This window comes from Plecotus auritus (assembly GCF_963455305.1).
Source record: "Plecotus auritus genome assembly, chromosome: 6".
NCBI lineage: Eukaryota > Metazoa > Chordata > Mammalia > Chiroptera > Vespertilionidae > Plecotus > Plecotus auritus.
The window spans coordinates 171,057,174-171,079,893 of record NC_137773.1 but is presented as its reverse complement, the minus strand read 5'-3'; the positions used below and the strand labels follow the sequence as shown (position 1 = coordinate 171,079,893).

The 22,720-nt window shown below is 43.0% G+C and overlaps 1 protein-coding gene across 2 annotated transcripts in view; it reads left to right on the top strand.

Annotated features, from left to right (window-relative positions):
• Positions 1 to 13,897: 13,897 nt before the first annotated feature.
• CTNNB1 (catenin beta 1) overlaps positions 13,898 to 22,720 on the top strand; it is a 40,048-nt gene continuing 31,225 nt past the window's right edge. For both annotated transcript variants that reach the window (XM_080673109.1, XM_080673108.1), the window contains exon 1: positions 13,898 to 14,117. The gene's annotated coding sequence lies outside the window, so the exon portion shown is untranslated. The remainder of the gene's footprint in view (positions 14,118 to 22,720) is intronic.

The window sequence follows — 22,720 nt, the reverse complement described above, 5'->3', positions numbered from 1 at the left end:
CAAAGAGTGTCGAAAAAGTCACCTTTGGGACCCGGGGTTAGTAAGTCAATTAAACATACACCTGCGTGTCCCTTGGCGGTAGAGAAGTGTGGTGTATGTGTGGAGTTAGGTCCAGTAAGTAAACACTCATTTGAAGACCTTTTCCACTGGAACCTAAGGATAAGGCCCTGAAAAGAATACATTTTTCTGAACATCACACCGGCCCCATTAGGAGAGCTCTGTGATCACGTTATTATGTGCTTTGTCTTCAAACAGAGGCTTCCCGGTCTTTCTCACCCATAAGCAGAACAAGTCCTCTCCATGCTCATTATCGGGCTCCGGGAGCCCGTTGCCTCTGATGTGCCTCCCTCCCTCACTTTGGAGCTCTCCTTCCTTGAGATCTATCATTGTCACCTTTATTATAATGGAGTCTCACAATCCCACCGCTCGTGACACGCGGGGGAGGAGTATTCTGATGAGGAGGGTGGGGGCGCCCGGGGGAGACGTCTCTGATGGAAGTTTCCACAGAGGAGGCTATACTGAAGACTCTCAGGGAGAATGGAGGACGGGTAGGGAGGTGGGCCCTTCGCCACCCAATTTCACGCCCCTGGTGTCATGTAAGAAAACGCCAGGAAGGCCGAGAAGAGTATCCATGAAAGGGGGTCTTGGGTTACTCCCATGGCTGCGAGCAGGAGTATTTTCTTCCCGGCAAAGCAAACGGAGTCTGGTACCCAGAGGGGCAGTGGAGTAAACAGGTCGAGGGGCTGATACAGTTTCTTCATATCATCTGTGGGCAAAAGGAGCTTAAAACCCCCGTGGGCAAGAGGTGTGATGTCCTGTCTCACATCCAGCAGGGCCTCTGATGGAACCGTGGGACCGTGAACCAGGCCAATAGAACGTGATGGCCTTCTTTCAGTCTACTCAGCGAAAAGAAGGCCAAAGATCCGGGAGCCCGAGTCGCCCACATGAGGGGGTAGAACTGGCCTAGGATGTCATAAAAGGCACCAGAAGTACAAAAGCGGTATTTTTAGAGGCACCCCTACGAGATGACCAAACGGATAGGCAGCAACAAATCGGAAAAGATTTAACTCTTCCCGTTTGTCTGCTTTGGCCAAAACAATAGAATTTAATCAAGTTCATGACTAATTTGCATGACAGTTCTATAGATGAGTATAAATCAGGCCTACATATCTAATCTATCATCTATCATTCATTTCTCTATTATTTTGATATATTTCTCCCTAAGAGTGAATAACTATCCAGAAAAATATAAATTTAAAATATCTACAGCAATGTGCTCAACAAATATCTTCAGCAACGTGCAGAAGAACCCCACAGATTTATAAAAATTTTTGTGGCCCTCTTAATCTTTTTCATGGCTTTTTGAACCTGTAATTAAAAGCACGCTGCAATCTTAGGAGGGTTTGGGTTCAATGCCAGATGAAAACGGCACACAAGTTGCCCTGCCATTTTGAACAGAACAAAAGAAAACAATTAAGAGTTATGGGAAAGAAAGAACATATGCACTTTTCGTTGAGATAAAATATGAGCTCAGTAAAGAAAAAAAGATACAGGGAGGCTATTGCAGATAGAGAAAGGCTATAAAGCAGGAAACTTTCCTGCTAATAAGCGTAGTAAAGGCCAAGTTAAGAGGAAAGCCTAGAGACCCATAATCATTTGCAAGAGGAAATAGATTGGGGCAGTGAAATAAGACACCTTGCTTTAAGTAACCCAAGGGCAGTTTCAGAGAGGTGGGTGACTCCAGGAGAGTCCACAGCACAGAAAAAGCACAAGGAAGGTACAAGTGGATGGGCACCCAACTAGAATAAATTCCAAGTGGATTAAAGGTATGAATCGAAACCATTTTAAAGTGTTATTAGGAAACATGGAATTCTTCTTTTATGACTTAGAATGGAGGAGAGCATTTCTTAGCATGGCTCAAAATGCAGAAGAGACCAAAGGAAAGATGGATTAATTTATCTACAGAAAAATAAAGACTTTGTGGCGATGAAGCAGCAGCAGCAGCAGCAGCAGCAGCAGCAGTGGGGGTGGGGGTGGGGGGCTGAGAAGGAAGAGGAGGAGAAAAAAGAAGTAAAAAAATTTTTAAAATAAAAAAGACAAACAACAAACTGGAAAAAAAATATTCCTATTACTAACAAAGCACTAATCTTACCATTATAGAGAAATTTTATAGAAACTGAAAAGACCAAAAGGCAAAGGATATGACCACCAGTTCACAGAAATAGAAATCAAAAATATCTCAGCGGTATGAAAATATGCTCACTCTCATTCATACCAAAAATGCAAACTCATATTACACTGAGATATTATTTATGAAATCCCAAAAGTTTGATGATAGACGGTAAGGTTTTTCTCCCAGAAGCAGAACTGAGACAAATATTTTAGTGTAAGTAATTTATTTGGGAGGTGATCATAGGAAACATCAGTAGGGAGGTGAGGAGGAAAGGGAAATAAGTTATGACAGGGCGTGTTCCCCAGCCATTTACTGGTTTAGGGCACCTGCATCTCAGGCAGGGAACTATGGAGACAGCATAGAGCATACTCCAGTTCTCTCTCTAAGAGTGAAAAAGCTGGGGTGTTTTATTTATCACTGGTTGATGGCTGCCTGTGGGACATGAACTTTTAGGCATTTCTGCCCTCTCCATCCCCCATGCTCACACACAGGCTAAACCTGCTTCCTGAAGCCAGAATAAAGCTGTGGGCAGACAGCTGCAGCTGTATCCAGAGATTGGGTCTAGAGGGTGTGGGTGGGGCACAGCAGCTTGCCCACACCCTCCATTGATGGCACTGCCAGGAACAGGCACTCTCATACATGGCTGTGAGAACAGACAGTCTTACAACACCTATGGCAACTGCGATTGCCAAGTTATTGGCTATCTGACAACATTTAATACTGAGTCTTTTCTCCTGGTGCATATACCCTTTGACTCGGCAGTCCCACTTCCGGGAATTTATTCTAGAGTAAAGATTTGCACATGTAGTAAATGACACAGGTGCAAGATAATTCACCCAGTCCTACTGGTAATGACCAACACTTGGAAACAACCTAATATTCACCAATGAGAATGAGCTGGTTAAATAAATTAAGGATATATATATATATATATATATATATATAGTATTACTTAATTCAATATGTTTCTGTAATACATTACTTAGTTCAAAAATTAAATTTAGAAATGCTGATGGATATCTGGGGGCATGGAATTGTGAGGTACTTTTTCATTGTTATATATGTCTGACTTGTTTGAATGTTTTACGTGGTGCAATGTATAGCTTTGCAATATGAAAAAAATAGTAGCGATATAATGACCAAATACAAACTAGGGAGGCAGATAAACAGTTGAAAGTAATCAGAATGGCCTAGCTGGCGTGTCTCAGTGGTTAAGTGTCGACCTATGAACCAGAAGGTCACATATGCCTGGGTTGCGCGGGCTCAATCCCCAGTGTGGGGTGTGCAGGAGGCGGCTGATTGATGATTCTCATCCTTGATGTTTCTGTCTCTCTCCCTCTGCCTTCCTCTCTGAAATCAATATAATATACATTTTTTTTTTTATTTAAAAAAAGTAATCAGAATGGAAGGTTTACTGGGCCGGGTGTTGAGCTGTAAGCAATAGAAAATAACTGGCTAGTTGAGGCAAGAAAAGAATTTGATGGATGGATAGCGGATAGTTCACAAAATCACCCGGGAGGTGGAAGCAATGGGCTCCTCATAAAGGTAGAAGCTCCAGGAGGCGAGGCAGTGATACCCACAAAACCACCCAGCAAGGACGCTGTTGCCATCACCTTCCTTGGACCTGCTTCCCTCTGCTGTCTCCAGGGCACAGGAAGTCAGACCACAAGTTTCAAAGGAGGCACCAAGAAATGGCAGCTTTTAGACATCAGAGTAAGGTGTGAGGCAGGTCACCAGGCAGGAATGTCAAAGCAGATGGCCCAGAACTGGGCCAGTGAGGACATCTAAGAGACTGAGCTTGGAGACAGAGCCCTCTACCACACCTGGCCAAGGGAGCCCCCGGCAGAGCGTTCCAGCAGGGGAGCTGCCCAGGAACCCATAAAAAATGTCCATGACATTGGCTAGGGTGGGCAAACTTTTTGACTCGAGGGCCACAATGGGTTCTTAAACTGGACCGGAGGGCCGGAACAAAAGCATGGATGGAGTGTTTGTGTGAACTAATATAAATTCAAAGTAAAGGAGCGGAGGGGAGAGCAAGAGAACCGGATAGAACAGCCAGATCTGGCCCGCAGGCCGTAGTTTGCCCAAGGCTGGGGGACCCAGACAGCAAAAGCCAGTTTAGGGCCGTAACCAGTCTGTAAGGAAATGCTGCATTCCTCTTACCTTTCCTCATGGCTCCAAAGGGTCAAAAATAGTAGCGGGGAGTGTGTGTGTGTGTGTGTGTGTGTGGGGGGGGTGATGGGGAGGTGAGAGGAAGGAGTCAACCTGTCCTCTTCAAAGCTCTACCTGGGACGGGAGGAGAATTTTACCTTCCGCTGAAGATGGAAGTGTGGCTTAATAAACAGGCACCACATATTGCGACTTAACGACCATAGGACTTTCTTACCTGACAAAGACCAGGAAGGCCATGAGCATTCACTTCATGTGGCACCCAGTGGTAAGGGCAGGCCCACCCCACGCAGGAGGCTTAAGGGGGTGGTCAGGGTGGAGTGGACAAAAGTCAAGCTGCCTTTAAGATTACCCGTGGCAAGCCCAGTAAAGTGACAGGTGCACAGAGAGTGGACATTACTGCTACAGTCCCTGAAACAATGAAGTCTGTGCCAACTGCTCCAGTTTCAAAACCCCACCGAGAAGCCTCTGATTGGCTGAACTGAGACTTCATGCCCACGCTCCAGATGCCACGGCCCGTGTTGCCCATTATACTCTACCTGATGAGTTCACGTAAGTTAGGAAAAGGGTTTGAAACTGCACAGACAGAAATAAGACAGGCGCACTGTAATGGGAGATTGTACATTCACTTCTAATGGGTACTGCAACGTGCTAGGTGTGTGTGGGGGGGGGGACGGGAAGGGGGTCAGGGGAAGGACCCGAGGATTTCAAGAAGAGTAACACAGTCCCACTGTTACAGCAACTACAACAGGAACGTATCTCATTGTTATCTAGAACCTTACAGCTTAAGAAGCTCTTTCATGTCTATTTCATTTGATCTTGACAACAACACAGTGGGATGGCTCGCCAGCGTCCAACCTGGTGCCTGGCGTGTAGTAGGTACTCAGTGAATGTTTGTTAAATGGAGGAACAAGTGAAGGAGTGAATGGGTGAGGAAGAACTAACTTCACTGGTGAGTGGACAGGCTTTGCAGTGGGCAGCTCACTGACTGGGATGATGGTTCGTTATCTGCGCTGTGCAATATGGTAGCCACGTAGGGCTACGGGAGCTAGCAATGTGCTAATGAGACTGAGGGGTGGAATTTTCATTTCCTTTCATTTTAATTCACTTACATTTAAATAGCCACGGGCTGCTAATGGCTACCGCCCTGGATAGCACAGGTCTAGAGTTCAAATTCCAGCTGATAACCAGAGTAAACTCCTTCATCTTCCCAGATATGACCTGGGGGGGGGGAAATTCTTTACTGGTTGTGATGGTTCAACGAGGTCTCACGTGTGAAAGGTGAAGTTCACTGAGATCACTGTGACCCTCCCTGGCCACTGCTGTTACTGCCATTGCAAGGGGTGTGCGGAGACCAGGAGGGTCAAAGAGCCCGTCCGGGTCCCATGGCTAGAGCGCCGTGCTGTGAGATTTGCTTCTCCTGCTTTGTGACTGCATTGGCTTTCTCACCAGATGCCCCATACAGGCGCTGACAAATGAGTCTTCCGCGTAGGTGTGTGATTAGTATTCAAATTCATGTAAATTCCACTGGGGTTAATAAAAACATCCATTTGTTTAAAAGCATTTCTGGCTTTAGAGCAGCTTTTGGTCATTATGAGGATTCCGAATCAACAGACCCTAAATGCACAGCTATTATCCTGTGAGGTATCTCAGGATCTCTTGACACTGAAAAGGTACCCTCCTTCTCTGTTGAAAATGCGAACATCTCTTTGTTAGAACAAAATCAAAGGCAGGGAAGACACAGGATACAAAACACACAAAAGAGTTAAGTATCAAGAGAAAATGGTGATGCAAGACACATTTGCTAGAAACACGAATGGTGGGTGGTTGTTTTTTTGTGTTTGTGTGTGTGCGTATGTGTGTGTGTGTGTGTGTGTGTGTGTGTTTTGCCAAAAAGGGGTTTCCTTAAAGTCAGTTAATAGAAAAGACCAATGTGTAATTCACTAAAGGATTCTGCAACAATCAGCAACTCTAATAAATAAAGCTGAGTTTAGTTTTAAAAGACGAATCGCACACATGCAGAAAGGGTGAGACGATGCTTGAAAGCAGATTCTGTAAAAGACTTCAGGATTTTAGAAGCTCGGTCCTGAGCGGAGTGACTATAAGCAAAAGGTGCCCGCGAGGACCCACTGGGAGGAGGGAAGAAAACATTACAACTCCTATGTTGACTTTTTATCTCAAAAAAAGAAGCCATGCTTCGTAGCTATTTAATATATGCACGGACAGAAGTACATGGATTTCATTTAAATAAATACTCATCTACAGGGCACATACTCAAAACTATTCTATTCGGAAGACTGCATCATTTAAAGGCTTTGGAATCTTTTTGTTAGGAAGACAAGCAGCTCAGGATAAACCTGCAGTATGATGTGATTATTAAAAACAAGCCGACGATGGAATCGTCGTAGCTATATTAGTTAGCTTTTCCTATGTAATAAACCACCCCACAACAAGTTGGCTCACAGCGACGGTTTTTACTGTTTAGAATCTGCACAGTGTCGCTTGTACGGACAGCCTACGAAAACTAAGTCATGGGAGAGGAAGGCTTCAAAGAACCCGAGCCCTGTGCTACGAAAAGAGAACATTTGTAGGAAAGAGGACTATGGGTTAGACATTTACTACCTTGAGTTCTTACAGCTCAGATTCTAATACAGCTTACAGGGATAAAAAAAAAAATAGTTTGAATAGACAATTCCTTGAAGCCAGAGAAATGAAAGCATTTTTTTTTTCCTTTTCCCTACCTGGTTTTGTAACTACAGAACTCTATGATTTCGGAGTTCCATTTGTGTGAGACGACAGTTGGCTGACAGACTGATTGCTGGAAAATCCCAGAGATGTGTATATCCCAGACTTGTCCACTTTCCTCATTTTTACCAAAGAATCGGCGATTTCTTTTTCCTCCTTTTAAAGGACGAACAATATGGTCTTTGTTCTTTTTTCTCTCCCCGCCCCTCCCAATTCAAATTCTATCATGTAAATTCAAAATATGGGCAGATTTGAAAATGGATTATGAAGAAAAAGCTTTAGTATAAACAAAAGGAAAACGGAGTGAAATGCATGTCCCTCACTGCAGGAGATGTGGGGTGACAGATGTGCGTTACCTCCACACAGAATATGGAGGTGGCTCAGAGCACTGCTGTCCCCCAGAAAGCAATATATGAAATAAAATATATTTCAAAGAAAACCCATGCAAATGCAGTGTCCCTTCTGGGGATAGCTGGAACAGCGTTCTGTTTGAATAATTTTATATCTTCTCCTAGAACTACGATTTTTGCAAAGTTAAATCAAAAGCCCTGCATTGCACAAGAAACTTACCCAATTTACTGTAAGATTTAGAAGGAAAATTTAAGATCACACATAAAATAAATTTTCATAACCAATAACCTTGAAAATGATGAAATTCCTATTTCCTAAGCTTTTTAACAAACAACCAATTAAGGCTGCAATGAAAACAAAACTGTCATATCCTTCAGTGGCATCTCTTAGAGGAAAAATCAGAAATGATGATGTCCTTACGCTAAGAGAATTTTTAGTCAAGTAGTTTTTTTTTTGTTGTTGTTTTTTTAAATCAATCTAAGTTCCTCCACTTTTCTGGGCCCAAAGTTACTTTTTGCTGAGTGGAGCAAAACAGAAAATGGACACTTGCTTCTGGCACTGTGACCTTCTGCAGGCCCTTGTCCGAGCTGCCCTGATGCACACCCGTGATACAGCCGGTAACATTCTCCATCAACACTCCACTCCACAGCACGCGCGAGTCAAAATCTCTCTCTTTCGCACCAGTGAAGACTGCCACACTACAAACACATCTCTCTCTTCTGTGAGACGGACGATTTTCAAAAATATATTAATTCAGATGGGCAACTGCTCAACGCGGTTATTTTTCTTCCAGCGATACACATGAATACATCTAATGTTTGTTTTAAAACCAATAGAGCTTGCCAATATTATAAACCATCTCTCTATTTCCTAAAAGAAATCTATAGCGGGTCCATCTGTTTTCCAAGACTTAGCATGAAACCTCCATTTGTTTAAAAATGTCACACCCGCCACCTCGGTGCATACACACCCATACACATACACACCCGCTCCAAGTTCACACGTACCCACTGGTGGCTCAGCCATTTGAGATACGTTGGTGGGGATTGAGGGGGAAGGGGCTGGGAGGATTTGTTTTGTTACAATAGGCATGCATACTATTTACTGAACAAGACATTTTGCTCTGGATTTTGCTGTAGCATGTGGGGGGGGGGGACCCTAATTGTATTTATACTTTCTATGGCATGGGTGACTCAGTTCACAGCAGAGGCACCTGCAGCAAATTAATTTGTTGTAGCACATTAATTATCTCATAGCTTCTCTTTAGGCTGCAGCTGTTGCTATTATGTTAATGATATTTTTTATCACCACTGTATACAACAGGTTATGGCAATAATAGAAATAGCTCCCTTTTGGGCTGCCCCCCCCAAAGAAAAGCCCCCCATCGTTTCCATTTTTCTATGTGAGAAGGGAAGACGGGAAGAAATGTAGGCAAGTGAAGCCCCAAAAAGCGCACTATAATTTTCTATTTCTGAACCGATTTGTAAGAGAATGGGTGAGTGAAATTAGCAAAGCATCACCCCACACAAAGATGGCGCGTGCAGAATTTGTGAAAGCGGAAAAAAAGGCGAGGAAGGAGAAGCATGAGGGACGGAGACACTGCATTGCTGGGGTGGTGAGTGTTGGGCTGGGGGCGGGGGAAATGCCGCCGCTTCCCTGAAATAATAAGGTGGGGGAAAGGAGGCATACAAAGAGTAGGTTTTTCATTGTTTGTAAAATATAAACACAGATGAATTCTGTCTTTGGTTTGTTCATGCTTTTCACTCCGCACAGCAGGGATGCGCTTAAGAAGTTGCCCTCTGCGAAATTTCACTAAATGGGAACCGTGGACCCTGCATGATGGGATTATAATCACACCAGCCACTCCTTTTACATAATTTTTTTGTTTCAGATCCGGGAAGGCGCCCCGTTTTTAATATGTAGAAAGCAACAGACATGCCTATGTTGATAAACTGAGGGTGTGCGTCCCTAGAGCCTGGTGCCAGCAAAGACAGAAAAACAAAACAAAAAAAAAACAACACAACCACCGGTGCGATCACATCTACAAAGCTCAGTGGACTCCAAACCACTATGACAATTTTGAGCTGACAAGAACATGTCGCTGCCCGCAGTCCCTCACTGGCTCACCATGTTGCCTATTAACCGAAAGATCAAAAATTATCGATTTCATGGCGCTTCGTGCCCTGGAAAGAAAGGCTACTTTAAGATTTGCATTGCGTAAGAAATGAGTTAAAAGAATCTCTTTTTTTCTTCTTCTTCTTCCCTGAACACTTTGGAATGTGAAAATGGCTTGTTTTAATCTTATTCACGATTTCCTATAATTCCATTATTTTTAGCAGCTGGAGTCCAGAAATGATTTTTTTTTTTTTCGATGAATTTGAGGATTTTGCCGCAGTATACATCTGCAGTCCCAGAATCCTCGGGTAAGTTAATCCTTCTTGTGATGGGAGACGCCTTTAACCTTCTGGTGAACGAAATATCTGCAACCATTTTGAAATTTTTAATAGAGGGGCGTGTGTGTGTGTGTGTGTGTGTGTGTGTGTGTGTGTCGGAGGGGTATGTCTCCAAAGCGTAATTTCTTAGCAAGGCAGCGGCGTCTGTTTTAGTTCTTAGAGACACTGAGAAACATACACCTTTGTGCTCTCTGAATATCATGGATGATGTCCCCATTGCTTCTCCTTCACACATGCTACGGGAGCCATGAACGTGTCCTTTAGTAGGGCAAACGGTTGTGTCAAATCAGTGAAGGCCTGCAGAACACGCAACTCCGATTATGAGGGCTGACGCTGGTCTAACTGAAGCGGCCAGGAGTGTCCCCACCACCGCTGCTGCCATGGCCACCACCATGGCCATCGCCTCCCGCCACCTTCGCCGCCCCTCCCTCGCCCTGCAGCGCACACCAGATGCGAGCTGCCCGCAGTGGCTCTCGGCCGAATTTGCCCAGTGGCTTCCTAGAGTGCTTGTGTGTGCGAGAATAGCCAACCACGTAGCCTGACAAGAGGTATTTACAACTCCTTAGCCTGTTCAGCTGGAAAGAAATCAAAAGATAACACCAAAGCCTGAGATGATGTCTTGCAAATCAAAAGTTCCAACCCATAAATAGCCCACTTGGTGAACTGCTAAATGAGAAGCTGATCCTGATTATTGTCCAGTGTTTGCAGGCTGTCACAAGAAATACATTTAACTGGCGTTCTTAGAGAGTCGGGATTTATTGTTTATAAATGCATGGAGTAATTACTCAGTCTTACCTTTCTGCTGGGGGAGGATTCTTCCCAAGGAGATTCGACTCTAGCGTCCAGAGGAGACCACACCCTGCTTGCACTGTTTTCTACTATTTACTTTCAAGTAGGGTTGGATAACAATTACAATTATACAGTAATTGAAGGGGCCTAGTCAAAAGGAGCCAGTCAGCCCTGCCCTGGTGGCTCGGTCGGTTGGAGTGTCATCCAGCACACCACAAAGGTTGCGGGTTCGACTCCTGGTCAGGGCTCATGCCTAGGTTTTGGGTTTGATTCCTGGTCAGTGTGCATATGGGAAGCACCTGATCAGATGTCTCTCTCTCTCTCTCTCTCTTTCTCCCTCCCTCTCTCTAAACCTATCCTCCAGTGAGGATTAAAGAAAAAAAAAAAAAAGAGCCAGTCATCCATTTTCTTCTCTCTAAAGGAAGCTCACTGTCTTAGTGTTCAATGAATGTTTAATGAATAGATTCAAGAGTTAACTATGCAAAAAAAGTGAACGGGCCTTCGTTAAAGTGCTGCTGGCTGGATTAACGTTTCTGTCCAAAATGCAAAAGCCAACTGGGCATTTATTTCTTTGCCTAAAGGTCATCAGAACGCGTGTGCTGGACACTTTCTGTTCAGGTTCTGTGTAGACGCTGCTTGATATGCCAGTGGTCTGATGGCACGATAGTAATACCTCCTCTGCTCAACTAGCTGGAGACACGTTTGGTTTCTAGGAATAAAGCCTGATATTAAGAACCATTTGTCCTTTGCATTTTCACAAAATGGATTAACTTATAGCAAACCCAAGTTTGATATAAGGAAAAGGCGTAGAAGGATAACCAAGTATTTCTTATGAAATGCATTCCCCAAGGCCAATTTTTAAGAATCATTTTTACAAAATCACTTATTTCACAAACTCATCAAGTATTTTGATGTTTGTATTTTTCATTAGTTTAATGACAGTAATTGCCTTCATTTCACAGAAGTTATTCATCTCATATTTTTTGGTAAGACAATTGGAACAATTTCTGTTTTTTGAGAGAAGGGAATAGAAATTCTGAACCATTTGTTTAATTCAATTAATTTGTTTTTTGCTAGTCACTCAGTAATTCTTCAGTACACTTAAATTTGATGGGAAATCAGCTTGCTGCATTGTTGCAAATTTTACATTTCCCTTAATAATGTGTGTTTGCTTAAAGCATGACTAGGGATTTAAAATTCTTCATTCCAAATTTAGATTAAGGTATCTAAATCACAGAGAAATGTTTCAATTATTTTCACACCTAATGAGAAATACAAATATGGAAATTTTCATTCTGTAGATGTTCTAATAATGCAAATATTTCTTAACCAATTTTAACAGTGTTCCTTATTTAGCCAAAAGAAAAACAAAAAAAAACAAAAACAACAACAACAAAAAAAATCCCCCAAACCAAGAAAACCCTAACAGACACAAAAACTGAATATAGAAAAAGGAAACATCCGTACCAAAAATCTTCAAATATTGATTAATCAGACATCTGATTTTAAACATATGACTTTAATAAAATCAACTGTATATTCTTAGATTCTGTGTATGAGAATTAAAATTAAGGATCTGGACCTGGAAATATTACTTACACTTTTGAAAACATTTATATTAGAAATACTCCTTTGATGAAATGGCTTTTCTCCTCCATCTGTTGGAATTATGGCTAGCCGAGTTACCCACAACCATCGGCCACACTTCCAAAGAATTACTAGCAAAGATACAAATGCGAAAGTCACTCTAGAGTAGACAATGGACCTCATGGAACATCATCTTAGTGTGTGCACTTTCTTCCACTGCAGAGACTCACGTGTGCTGTGGTGATAGGCAGCAGTAGACATTGCCACTGTATATAATAAAATATTTTGGAGACGAGAAAAAAAGAATTATTTAAAGAGCATGTTGGTCCTGAAGCTTTAGCTAAGCCTAAAACTACATGTCTGCTCCACGAATGAACGAGTAGGTTTCCTGCCTGTCCCTATGTATAAAGACCTATTGTTTGCATGCATTAATTACAGGGATAAAAGCCTCAAGATAACTTTCACTGTTGCTTTTTGTACTCTCTCCATTGTTTTGGAGAAAAAAAAAACAAACAACAAGCAAAAAGCAACAGACTAGAGAAAGTGAATCAATGATTGTTTCAGCTTTGACAAATGCCAATCTTGCTGGATTACAACGAAGACATTTCCAAGGGAAATGAAGACCCAACTTCGGCCTATGAAAACGAATTAGAAAATGTTTTTGAAGAACAGAAAATTAGTTTTAAAAAATTAGAAGCTGCCTAATCGCTAGCTCCTTCCATAAATAACATACTTGGATTTCTCAAAAATGCACCTCCTCCAAAGAAAAATCCCCCCCCCCCAAAATCTGTTGATTCTTAGCACAGTGGCACCAGATAAAAATGGGATCTACAAGAATTAACCCAACGACAGGGCTCTAGAGCTCATCCATTTCCACCGCTCATTTATTCACAGTAGGTACTCCTAGGGACTTGTTGAATTGCGGGCTGAGCGCCCATTCTAAGCGGAGTTCACAGCCTCCGGGAGTGGGGCTAGAGGCCAGGCGGCTCCGACCGCTAGTGCACTTCCAGATGCGGGCTGAGCACCCAGTTGGGAAGCGGGACCCCCGATCCGGACCGTGGTGGGTGGGTGGGGGGGCGGGCTTGGGGGGTGTGCAGCTAGGCAGAGCCACGTCCTGCAGGGAGTGTGTGGCCCAGACCGCAGCGGCGACGGAAGCCCTCACCCGCCGGAGTCCCCCAGACCCGCAGCGCAAGGAGCCGGGCGGGCCGCGAATTTCCGCGTCCTCCCAGGACTTGGGGCGGCTCCCTGCGCGGCCCCCGAGGATTGGGGCCGAGATGTCGCCTCCGGTGGGCTGCGGCCAGCGCGCAGCAAGCTCCGCGTCCGCTCTCACGGTCGGGGCACGCGCAGGGCCGGGGCGTCGGGGTCGGGACAGTGGAGGATCCCGGAGGTCCCCTCCCCCTGGGCCCCACCAGGGACCCCCCCCGCCCACTGCCCCTGGTTCCCAGAGCGGGGCAGCCGCGGGGCTCCGTGCGGAGGCGCGTCCCAGGAGGGCGCGAGCGCCCCGCCCGGGCCCGGAGCGGTGGGACGGTGGCCGCAACTCGGCAGCTCAGCGGCGCGGGGACTACTTTCCGGCCCCCGCGCCCCGCCCCTGTCCTCGCGCGGCGGATCGCTCCGCGCGGCCGGCGGCGGCAGGATACAGCGGCGCCTGCGCGACTTATAAGAGGTCCTTGTGCGGCGCCATTTTAAGCCTCTCGGTCCGTGGCAGTCGCGTTAGACCGGCTCCGGCAGCAGAGAGCGAGGGGAGGCGGAGACGGAGGAGCGTCCGAGGAGCAGCGCCAGTCCCCGCCGAGCCGCCACCGCAGGCCGAGGACGGTCGGACGCCCGTGGCGGGAGGAGCCTGTTCCCCTGAGGTGCTCGGCGCTCCTTTCCTTACCCTCCGGGGCTGCTCCCGCTCCCTCTTCGGAGCCAAACTTCGTCGCGGGCGCGCGGTCCCGGCGGTGGCTGGGAGCCGGGCCCGGCGCAGCTCGGAGGCCCGGAGTGGGGAGCGGGCTGGGGGCGCCTGGAGGGGCCGCGCCCGGGGGCGGAGGGCGGCGACCGGGCCCGGGTTCCGGTCGCGCGGCTCCTCGGGGGCCCTGGGGCCGCCGCTTGCGGGGAGGGGGCGCCGCGGGCGAGGGCGCGTCCTGGAGCTGGGCTGGCCGGCGCAGGGGGCTGGGGCGGGGGGACGGTGGTTTCCGTCCGGGGCTCCGGCCGCGGCCGAGTTTGGGGGAGGGACCCTGCGCCTCGGGATGCGCCGGGGCCGGAGTGGGGGGCGGGGTGGGGCCGGGGGGCTCCGCCTTCCCAGCGGGGAGTTGGGGTGCGGGCGCCGGGCCTGGGACGCCACCCCAAGTCCCCTCTGCCGTGGGGATAGGGCCAGTCAGTGGACTTTTCTCGCCAGATTCCGTATTTCGGGCTTAAGGACGAATGGTTGAGAGTATTTGAGAGAAATGTTAGTATTTTCGTTCATGCCCTGCCTGTGTGAGTTTGGCACTGGCGCTTATTTAAACCGAAGCAACTTTAAAGCTTAGGCTCCAAAGGAGGAACCACGCTGTTCGTGCCGACGGGGCGATGCGTCAGGAGGGTCTGCACCTGGGTTTTCTGGGGCCGTGCAGGTGAGCGACCGCGGCGTGCCCTGGACGGAGTCCTCGGGGCCGGTGGGGTGCGTGTGAGATCTGGTGCAAACCAGGGCGGGGGCGACTGGCTTGCTGTTCCCCATCCAGTGAGCCACGGGGTTCGGCCTCGGACTGCTTCGAGAATTTGGTTCGCGGAGGTTATTGATTCCCATAGTCTCACAGCAGCTTCAGCTTGATGTCTAGAGCACGTTTGCTTTGCGGCGGAGTGAATTTTTTCCCCCTCGCGACGCAGTTGGCGAAGTGAAATCCAAGCACTGCAACTTCTCTCCGTGTTTTGTCTGGCGAGAGCGGGGACTTGGAACAGAGACGTTCGAAGTTCCGTTCTCACCGCCCGCTGCCGAATCCGCTCGACCTGAAAGCGTCGGCGAATGCGTGTCGTCGTCGCCTCGGTTTTCGGTCCCCTTCTGCAGGGAGCATTGTCTCCTACTTTGTATCTTCCAGACATCTGTGGTCTCCCCTCCCCCCAGCTTGCGAGCGGTGAATGAAGGGAGACCGGCCCGCTGGTATGCAGAGGTCGGCGAGAGGAAATCGAGGAGTGGTTTTAGTGAAACGAGAGCTTTGTGTCGTGAATAGTAGTGGCTTAGACTAGACTTCAACTTGAAGAGACGGCTCTCCTTTGATAAAGTCTAGGCTAGTGTGTTTCGGATCGCCAAGTTATTAAGTATTTTGTCTGGAATTTAGAAAGCTGCTTTATTATTGTCACTTGGTGCGCATTCAGTACCTTCAGATGTCTTCATGTTAACTAGTCTTCATTCTAGGAAATCTTAAGCATGGCTTGAAATGCTATTTGCATAATACTGCTGTTTAGTGCTGCTTAAATTAGGGACAGACTTATACTTTGGAGGCTGTTTTTTTAGTCTTGAGCTGAGGCTGCTACTACATTTATTTTACTTTTACACTAAAGTCCACAAAATCTGGATTTGAAAATGTACCATTAAGGTTTATTTGATAATATTCTTTCACAAAATGTGATTAACTTGCACCCAATATTCATTATTTTGACCTAGTCTTTGTTTTGAAGGCCACATGCAAGGACAAGGCCCTAAAGTGATTGCAAAAGTAACTTGAAAAACTTGCAGAAGACCGTTCTGTAGGATTAAAGGAATGCTGAGACTATTTAAGTCTGAAGTCCTTGAGGGGAAAATAAAAAACGGCACTAGGAAGTTTAGTGTAGCATGTAATTTAAAGTCCTTGTGGAGTCCCAGGCCTGAGATTTTCCCAGGGGTCAGAACAGCATTTTAAATAGCTTTCAGGAAAAACCAACGTTGTAAAAATAAGGTGGCTAATTTAAAAAATGAACCTTTAAACAACAGTGTTGATGTGTCAAGAAGCATCCAAAAGTTTTCTTTCTTTTGAACTTATCATCTGACTACTACTTTTACCAAGATTATAATTATTGATTATCAGCAATTAGCAAACCATGTAGAAAAATATGTATTTCAGTATTATAACTTAGACTGTGACTAGAGCTTCCTATTAATAGTGGTCATTGGAATAAAAATTGTCCATATAAATGAAGTTCTGTTTTCATAGGTGTGGTGTATAGGAGGAACTATCTGCAGATAGTCTTTTTTGTTGTTGGGAAAGGTGGGAAGAAGAGTGTAAGTATGTTAAGACTGTGGACATGGAAAATTCAAAAGTTTGAATATCTCTCTTTAAAAAAAATATATTTTATTGATTTTTTTTTACAGAGAAGAAGAGAGAGGGATAGAGAGTTAGAAACATCGATGAGAGAGAAACATCGATCAGCTGCCTCCTGCACATCCTCTATTGGGGGTGTGCCCACAACCAAGGTACATGCCCTTGACCGGAATCGAACCTGGGACCCTTCAGTCCGCAGGCCGACGCTCTATCCACTGAGCCAATCCGGTTAGGGCTGAATATCTCTTTTATAAGTTATAAGTAGCTGTGAAAACAAAACCCCAGAAATGGACTGTATAAGTATAATCAGCCAATTGAAGCTTTTGTTATTGAAGAAACAAAACACCTGTTCGGTCATAACATGAATTTGTTTCTCTTTCATGGTTTACTAATTGCTGATAATCAATAATTGTAGATGACTAGGAGGTAAATTTTATTAAGCTTGTACTTTGAGCTTGGTTGGAAGCATGCTTGATTGCTAACCCAGGGCAGAAAGGATGAATGCGCAGGGCAAACTTCTAATAAAAAGTATTGCAACTCTTCTGTCATGCTACATGTTGATTTGTAATATTGTTTTTGAAAAAATTAGTTGTATTATTCTGGGGGGGGGGGTTGGTATTCTTTTTCTTGGGAATACAATATTTTTGTTGAAACAGCTTTACTAAAAACATTTTTATACCATTGAAGTGGTGTGTAGTAAGCACAGACTAGGAGCTGCTTCTTAGCCAGAGCATGTAGCTGTTGCCTCTTGTTACCCTCATTGAGGGGATCCTAATTTACAGAATCAGTGCTCATTCTTTTAACAGACTATTGTTTACATAATACTGTTTTAATTATGAGTGTGATAGATTAATTAGGATATTGGGATAAAATAAATATATACTTAATCTCCATAAAAGGAAAGTAGGTGATTTGTGTTAACTGAAAATTAGTAGGACTTAACGCATATAGTTTTTCATCATGTAAACTCAGGAGAAAGTTCTTTATTTCCTTTGATAATTTAAGAATGCTGCTTTTGTGTTTCATGCAAGACTGAGCTTGACTTAGTTTGAAACTTAGATCCGGCTGTTGAGACCTAAACCCTGCTATCCTTGAAGTATGTTTATAATCTGCTTTCTCCTGAAGGAAAAAGCAGCTTTTGAAAGAGGAAATCAATCACATTAGGAATCCTTTTTTTTAGAATCTAACTACTTTTCTTTGAATTTTTAAATTGTGGGCATCTATTCTCTTACTGACATTTCCCAACTCCCAAAGTCTCTCTCAAACCTGATGGCAGCAGAGTGAGAAGAGGGTTAGGGCATGTTTTTATTGCATGCGTTGGTCATGTTGAGTGCCCTCCAGTGGATATAATGTAATGCTTGTAATTTGTTTCCTTCTACTAAGTTTGTGTGGAATATATTTATGAGTAGTTGTGAAGAGAAAGCATCAGTAAGGAACCTTTTGAATTCTAGAATAATTTATTCATATCAATGCTCATTAAAAGGTTGGCTTGAGAAAATGACATCTAAGCCAATATTTGCAGCAGAAAGGTCAAAGTAAAATTAGGGATTAAAATTTTATTTGTCACTTTAAATAGGCAGTTCAGCTTAAATATGTAACAAAAAAACTCAATATAATAATTTGGGAGTAAAATACAATGTTTAACCATGTTAATGAATTATAGAAACTAAAATTCTCAGAAAAAGTTAATGAAGTGAATGACTAATTTGTGTAAAATGAGTTACACAGTAAAACATGAGTCAGTGCTCAGCTCGTTTATATTGAGGAACATATGTCTGTATTAGACTCTAGATAGAAACAGCTAGTTGAATCAGGTAGAAGAAAATGCCCTAGTGACTATAGCGTCTCATTTGTATGGAATTGTGGGCTATGGTGCACCAATTGTTTTGTTTTAAATAATAGTTTATTCGTTTTTTAGAGAGAGGAAGGGGCGGGGAGAGAAACATCAGTGTGAGCGCACAACATTGATAGGCTGTTTCCTGCATACCCCCTACTGGGGATGGAACCTGAAACCTGGGCTTGTGCCCTTGACCGGGAATAGAATGGGCAACCTCCTTGTGCATGGGACAATACCCAACCAACTGAGCCACCAGCCTGGCCTTTTAAGTTTTCAAAAAACCTTTCTCCATGGTTCTGTGTTAAAGCTCTTGCTATTTCTATTAGTAACATTAAAAATAGTTGTCTCAAATTGGATTCTGATTAGTAATAAGCATTAAACCTATTTTAAATTAGCCTTTGGAAGTCAAATGGTCATTTTATGAAAAATTCTCAGTTTAGATTTCTTTTTCTTTGTTACATGGGCAGTTGAAATGAAATTTAAAAGTTGTGAGAGTAGGGAGGGAAAATGAAGTGTTACTGCTTCATTTTGCTCTTGGAATTGATAATTTTGTGGAAACATTGATAATGATCTTTGACTAAGAAATGTATTATATATATTATTTAACAAGAAGGCAAGAATGTCTCAATTGTTTTATGTAAGTGGTTATCTCAGAGTGGATTGTGGTCCTTCATAAAGGATCATATTTGAGTAATGTCCAAGTTGATGCAGCCTTTATTGTCTCTGAGTTGAAGAGCTTCTGTTTTAATTTTCCAAGATTTTATGAGATAGCAAAATGGATTTGAAAGTTCTTTAAAAATTATGTACATAAAGCTTATTGACAAATTCTACCTATAAGGCAAGCATTTTATTTATTTATTTTGAAATTGACTTCATTAATATAACATACAACAATTTGACATTTATGAATGACTAAAGTAAGATTGCTTTCACAAACCATGTAGGATTGACCTTATATAACAGTGGGAGTGGCTACTCATTGTCTCCCGGGCCAGGCAGGTAGGGGTAACTAGGACTCTGGATTACAACAAATTGGAGAGCACATGTCCCAACTAAGCAGCCAATCTTTGGCAGCTCCCAGCCATAGTGTGGAAATGTAGTTCATGTTGCTACATCATCTGGGTTTTTTTCCTAAGAGAAGCAGGAAATCCAGATTAATGTGCATTGCTTGATTTGCATATGTTGGTGAATGAAATTCATGTTTTAGGATGTTATTCAGCACAAATTAAATACTATACCTATTGGCAGAAAGATACTGCCAGTTTGTAACATTTGGAGTTCATTTTTTAAATAATGTTTCTAATAAATGACAGGATAATACGATTCTGTGGATTTATATAACTTAGGAAATAACATTTTTAATAATTCATGTTCAGGCATTTGGAAAATGCCTTGTATCAATCTATTATAGATTAGGAACTTAAAAGTAGGTTCATGTTAACTTGTTTGTGAAATCTGGGGAACCTGCATTTTCAAGTTTAGGAATTAAGATGATTTGGGTTAAGTAAAAGGAGGAAGAAACAACAATTTGTTCATTTCTTGATCATCTTAAATATAGTTTTTATAGTCTTTTTAAAAAGTGATCTCAAACTTAATCTGTGAAGACACTTAAAATGCTAGACAAATTCTTGCTGTGTATACAGCATCATGTCAGCCTGAAATTTTATTGACATCTTTAAATCATACTCTGGTTTTCAGCTGAAGTCTGTATTTTTAAGACAAACTATTATCAGACTAGATCCAAAATTTAATAGCCAAGTTTAGATAATGAAAAACTAATTGAATATAAATTTTACTTAATGACATATTGCCATTTGGTCAGAATAAATTTATGCAGTCAATTAAATAGATTTTGGTTAAATCTTTTGCTGCTAGAGCAGAGTTTTTCATTTTTAGAGTTAGAAGGGTTGGGTGTTTAAGTGGACTGGAAATGCAAACTGTAGGCCAACACTGGTTTTAAGAAGCATCACCTGAAACTAGTGTTACAGGCTGCAGGCTGCAGCTTTTATATGATACGGTGTAGAATGCAAGCAAAAGCAATCAGTGGGCTTTCCACAAGACATTATCCCAGAGACCTCACCCCCTCACCTGTCACACAATTCTCGTGTAACTTGACGGAGGTACTGAAAAGTTTCTCGTAATATTACAGAAATTTCCTGCCTCTGGTTTCTTTTGAACTTGTTGAAGTGTCTCCTCCCTGTCCCTGTTAACAGTTTGAAAAGTGTGAACAGCTGGATGATGCTGGGGTGAAACTGCTTCATAGCATATCCCCTTTGCTCCCCTCTTTATTTCCAATTTATCAGTCCTCATGGTAGACAAACCATATCTATAATTTATAAATCTTCACTAAAATTGGCATGTTTTTAGTTGTAATTTCATAATTTGCATGTTGTTGGACTGATATTTTCTTTTTAACTGATTTGTAACAGGTGTGTTAAAGCAAGTACAGTAAAACCTCAATAAAACAAATGCACATGGCTGGGGCGTGGCTTAGCACATGTGGGGACACAGGCCAGCAGGTGTTAAAACTGCTGCAGAAAGTTACTCCATGAGACAACAGAGCCAGTTACTACTCTCGATGCAATGTGATCCCGTGCTAATCAGAGAACATTATTTATGAGCGGTGACTGGGATTTAAATATGTAGACTATACTTGTAGATACATAATATTTGTTTATGTAGGCAAAATTACTATAGTGTTTTTTCCAACATACGGCCTCTTCGCTAAAATTTGTTAAAAATAACAGTGAATTAATAATAAAAAATAACTCGATTTAGTTATAAGCAAGTCTTGTTTAAAAACATTTTAAAATTAACAGGGTGTTAGTTTTTACATATAACATACCGACCTGAAATTTTGTCCGTTAGATCTGAGGTCTGTTAAACGAGGTCCGAAAAATAAAGGGTTTACTGTAGTTTAAAAAATTTGGAGTGGGAAGATGATATTTTTAATCTGTTTAAGTTCTTTCATATTTATCAGTCCTCATGGTAGACAAATCACATCTATAATTAATAAATCGTATCTTAAATGCTGGTATCTGATCTGGCTAGGAAGTCAAAGATTTGCAAAAGCTGAAGGGTTGGTTTAAGAAACTTCTTTTAACAGGGTTTTATGGTAGCTGAAATAATTGTGATATATATGTACACGTGTACACCCACTGATCTGTACGTTACCCATATAAAGATGTGAGAAGTTAGATTCACTGCAAAAATTTCTTGGGAATTTAATTTGAAGATGATCTTAAATGATTGTAGTAATTTACTGCTTAGAGGGGTGTGGTTATAAACTGACTCCCCTTCCATTTAACTATAATTAAGTGGTTTGGGGGTAAGGGTGTAGGGAGTGAGTTTGTCTTTGAAGTTTTGCGTATACTCAATGAATGACACATGTATAAGGGAGGGACAAGGGTTTCTTGAAAATATTTTTTAATCCAACTAACTACAGAGGTTTCCAAGTAGGGTTCCATTCCCCTATGTAGAAAGTGCTAAGGTGGAAACCTGGATTCTTTTCTGAGTTACTGCAAGAATGTAGCAATGTCAGAATTATATCTAGTAGTTCATTTAGATACAAAAGTAGACAATGTTATGTAGGAAACAGTATGCGGACATAGCACTCTATAGATAGATAGTCTTCTGGCATTTTGCTTAATTTTAAGGTTCATTTTGTGTGTTTTTTTAAAATATATTTTTATTGATTTCAGAGAGGAAGGGAGAGAGAGAAACATCAATGATGAGAGAGAATCATTGATTGGCTGCCTCCCGCACACGCCCTACTGGGGATCGTGACCACAACCCAGGCATGTGCTCTGACCAGAATCGAACCTGGGACTCTTCAGTCCACCGGCCAGTGCTCTATCCACTGAGCAAACCAGCTGGGCCATTTCCTTTTTTTTTTTTTTAAGTCCAAAGATTTTATCTGTTAGTTGTCCTCTGTAGGTCACTATTGTCTTAATTCTGCTGTTATTTTTCCTGGATCCTGAATTAGAGTGTCAGCCATTCTGTTCCCCACAGAAAGAGAAATAACAGGCTAGAAGTTCAAAGGATTAGAAGTCCGAAATACCAAAAGCCCATGGGTCACTCATGACGTAGCATAACGATAGTTAAAATAGTATTGTTGATAAGTCAGAGCTGGGAACTAGTAAAGTTGGATTTTTTTTGTAAGAATACTTATTAATCATGCTTGAAAAAAATCCCTGACTATATGGTAAAGGGCCTCCAGTTTGTCCTACTGCCATTACACCTCAGATCATATTACATTTCTCTAGAAAGCTCTAAGAAAGACTCTCTGCTCCTCAAGCTAGTTCCCTTTCCCCAATCAGACGCGAGGCAGTAACTCCTTTACTTTCTTACTCTCAATCTGCATTGA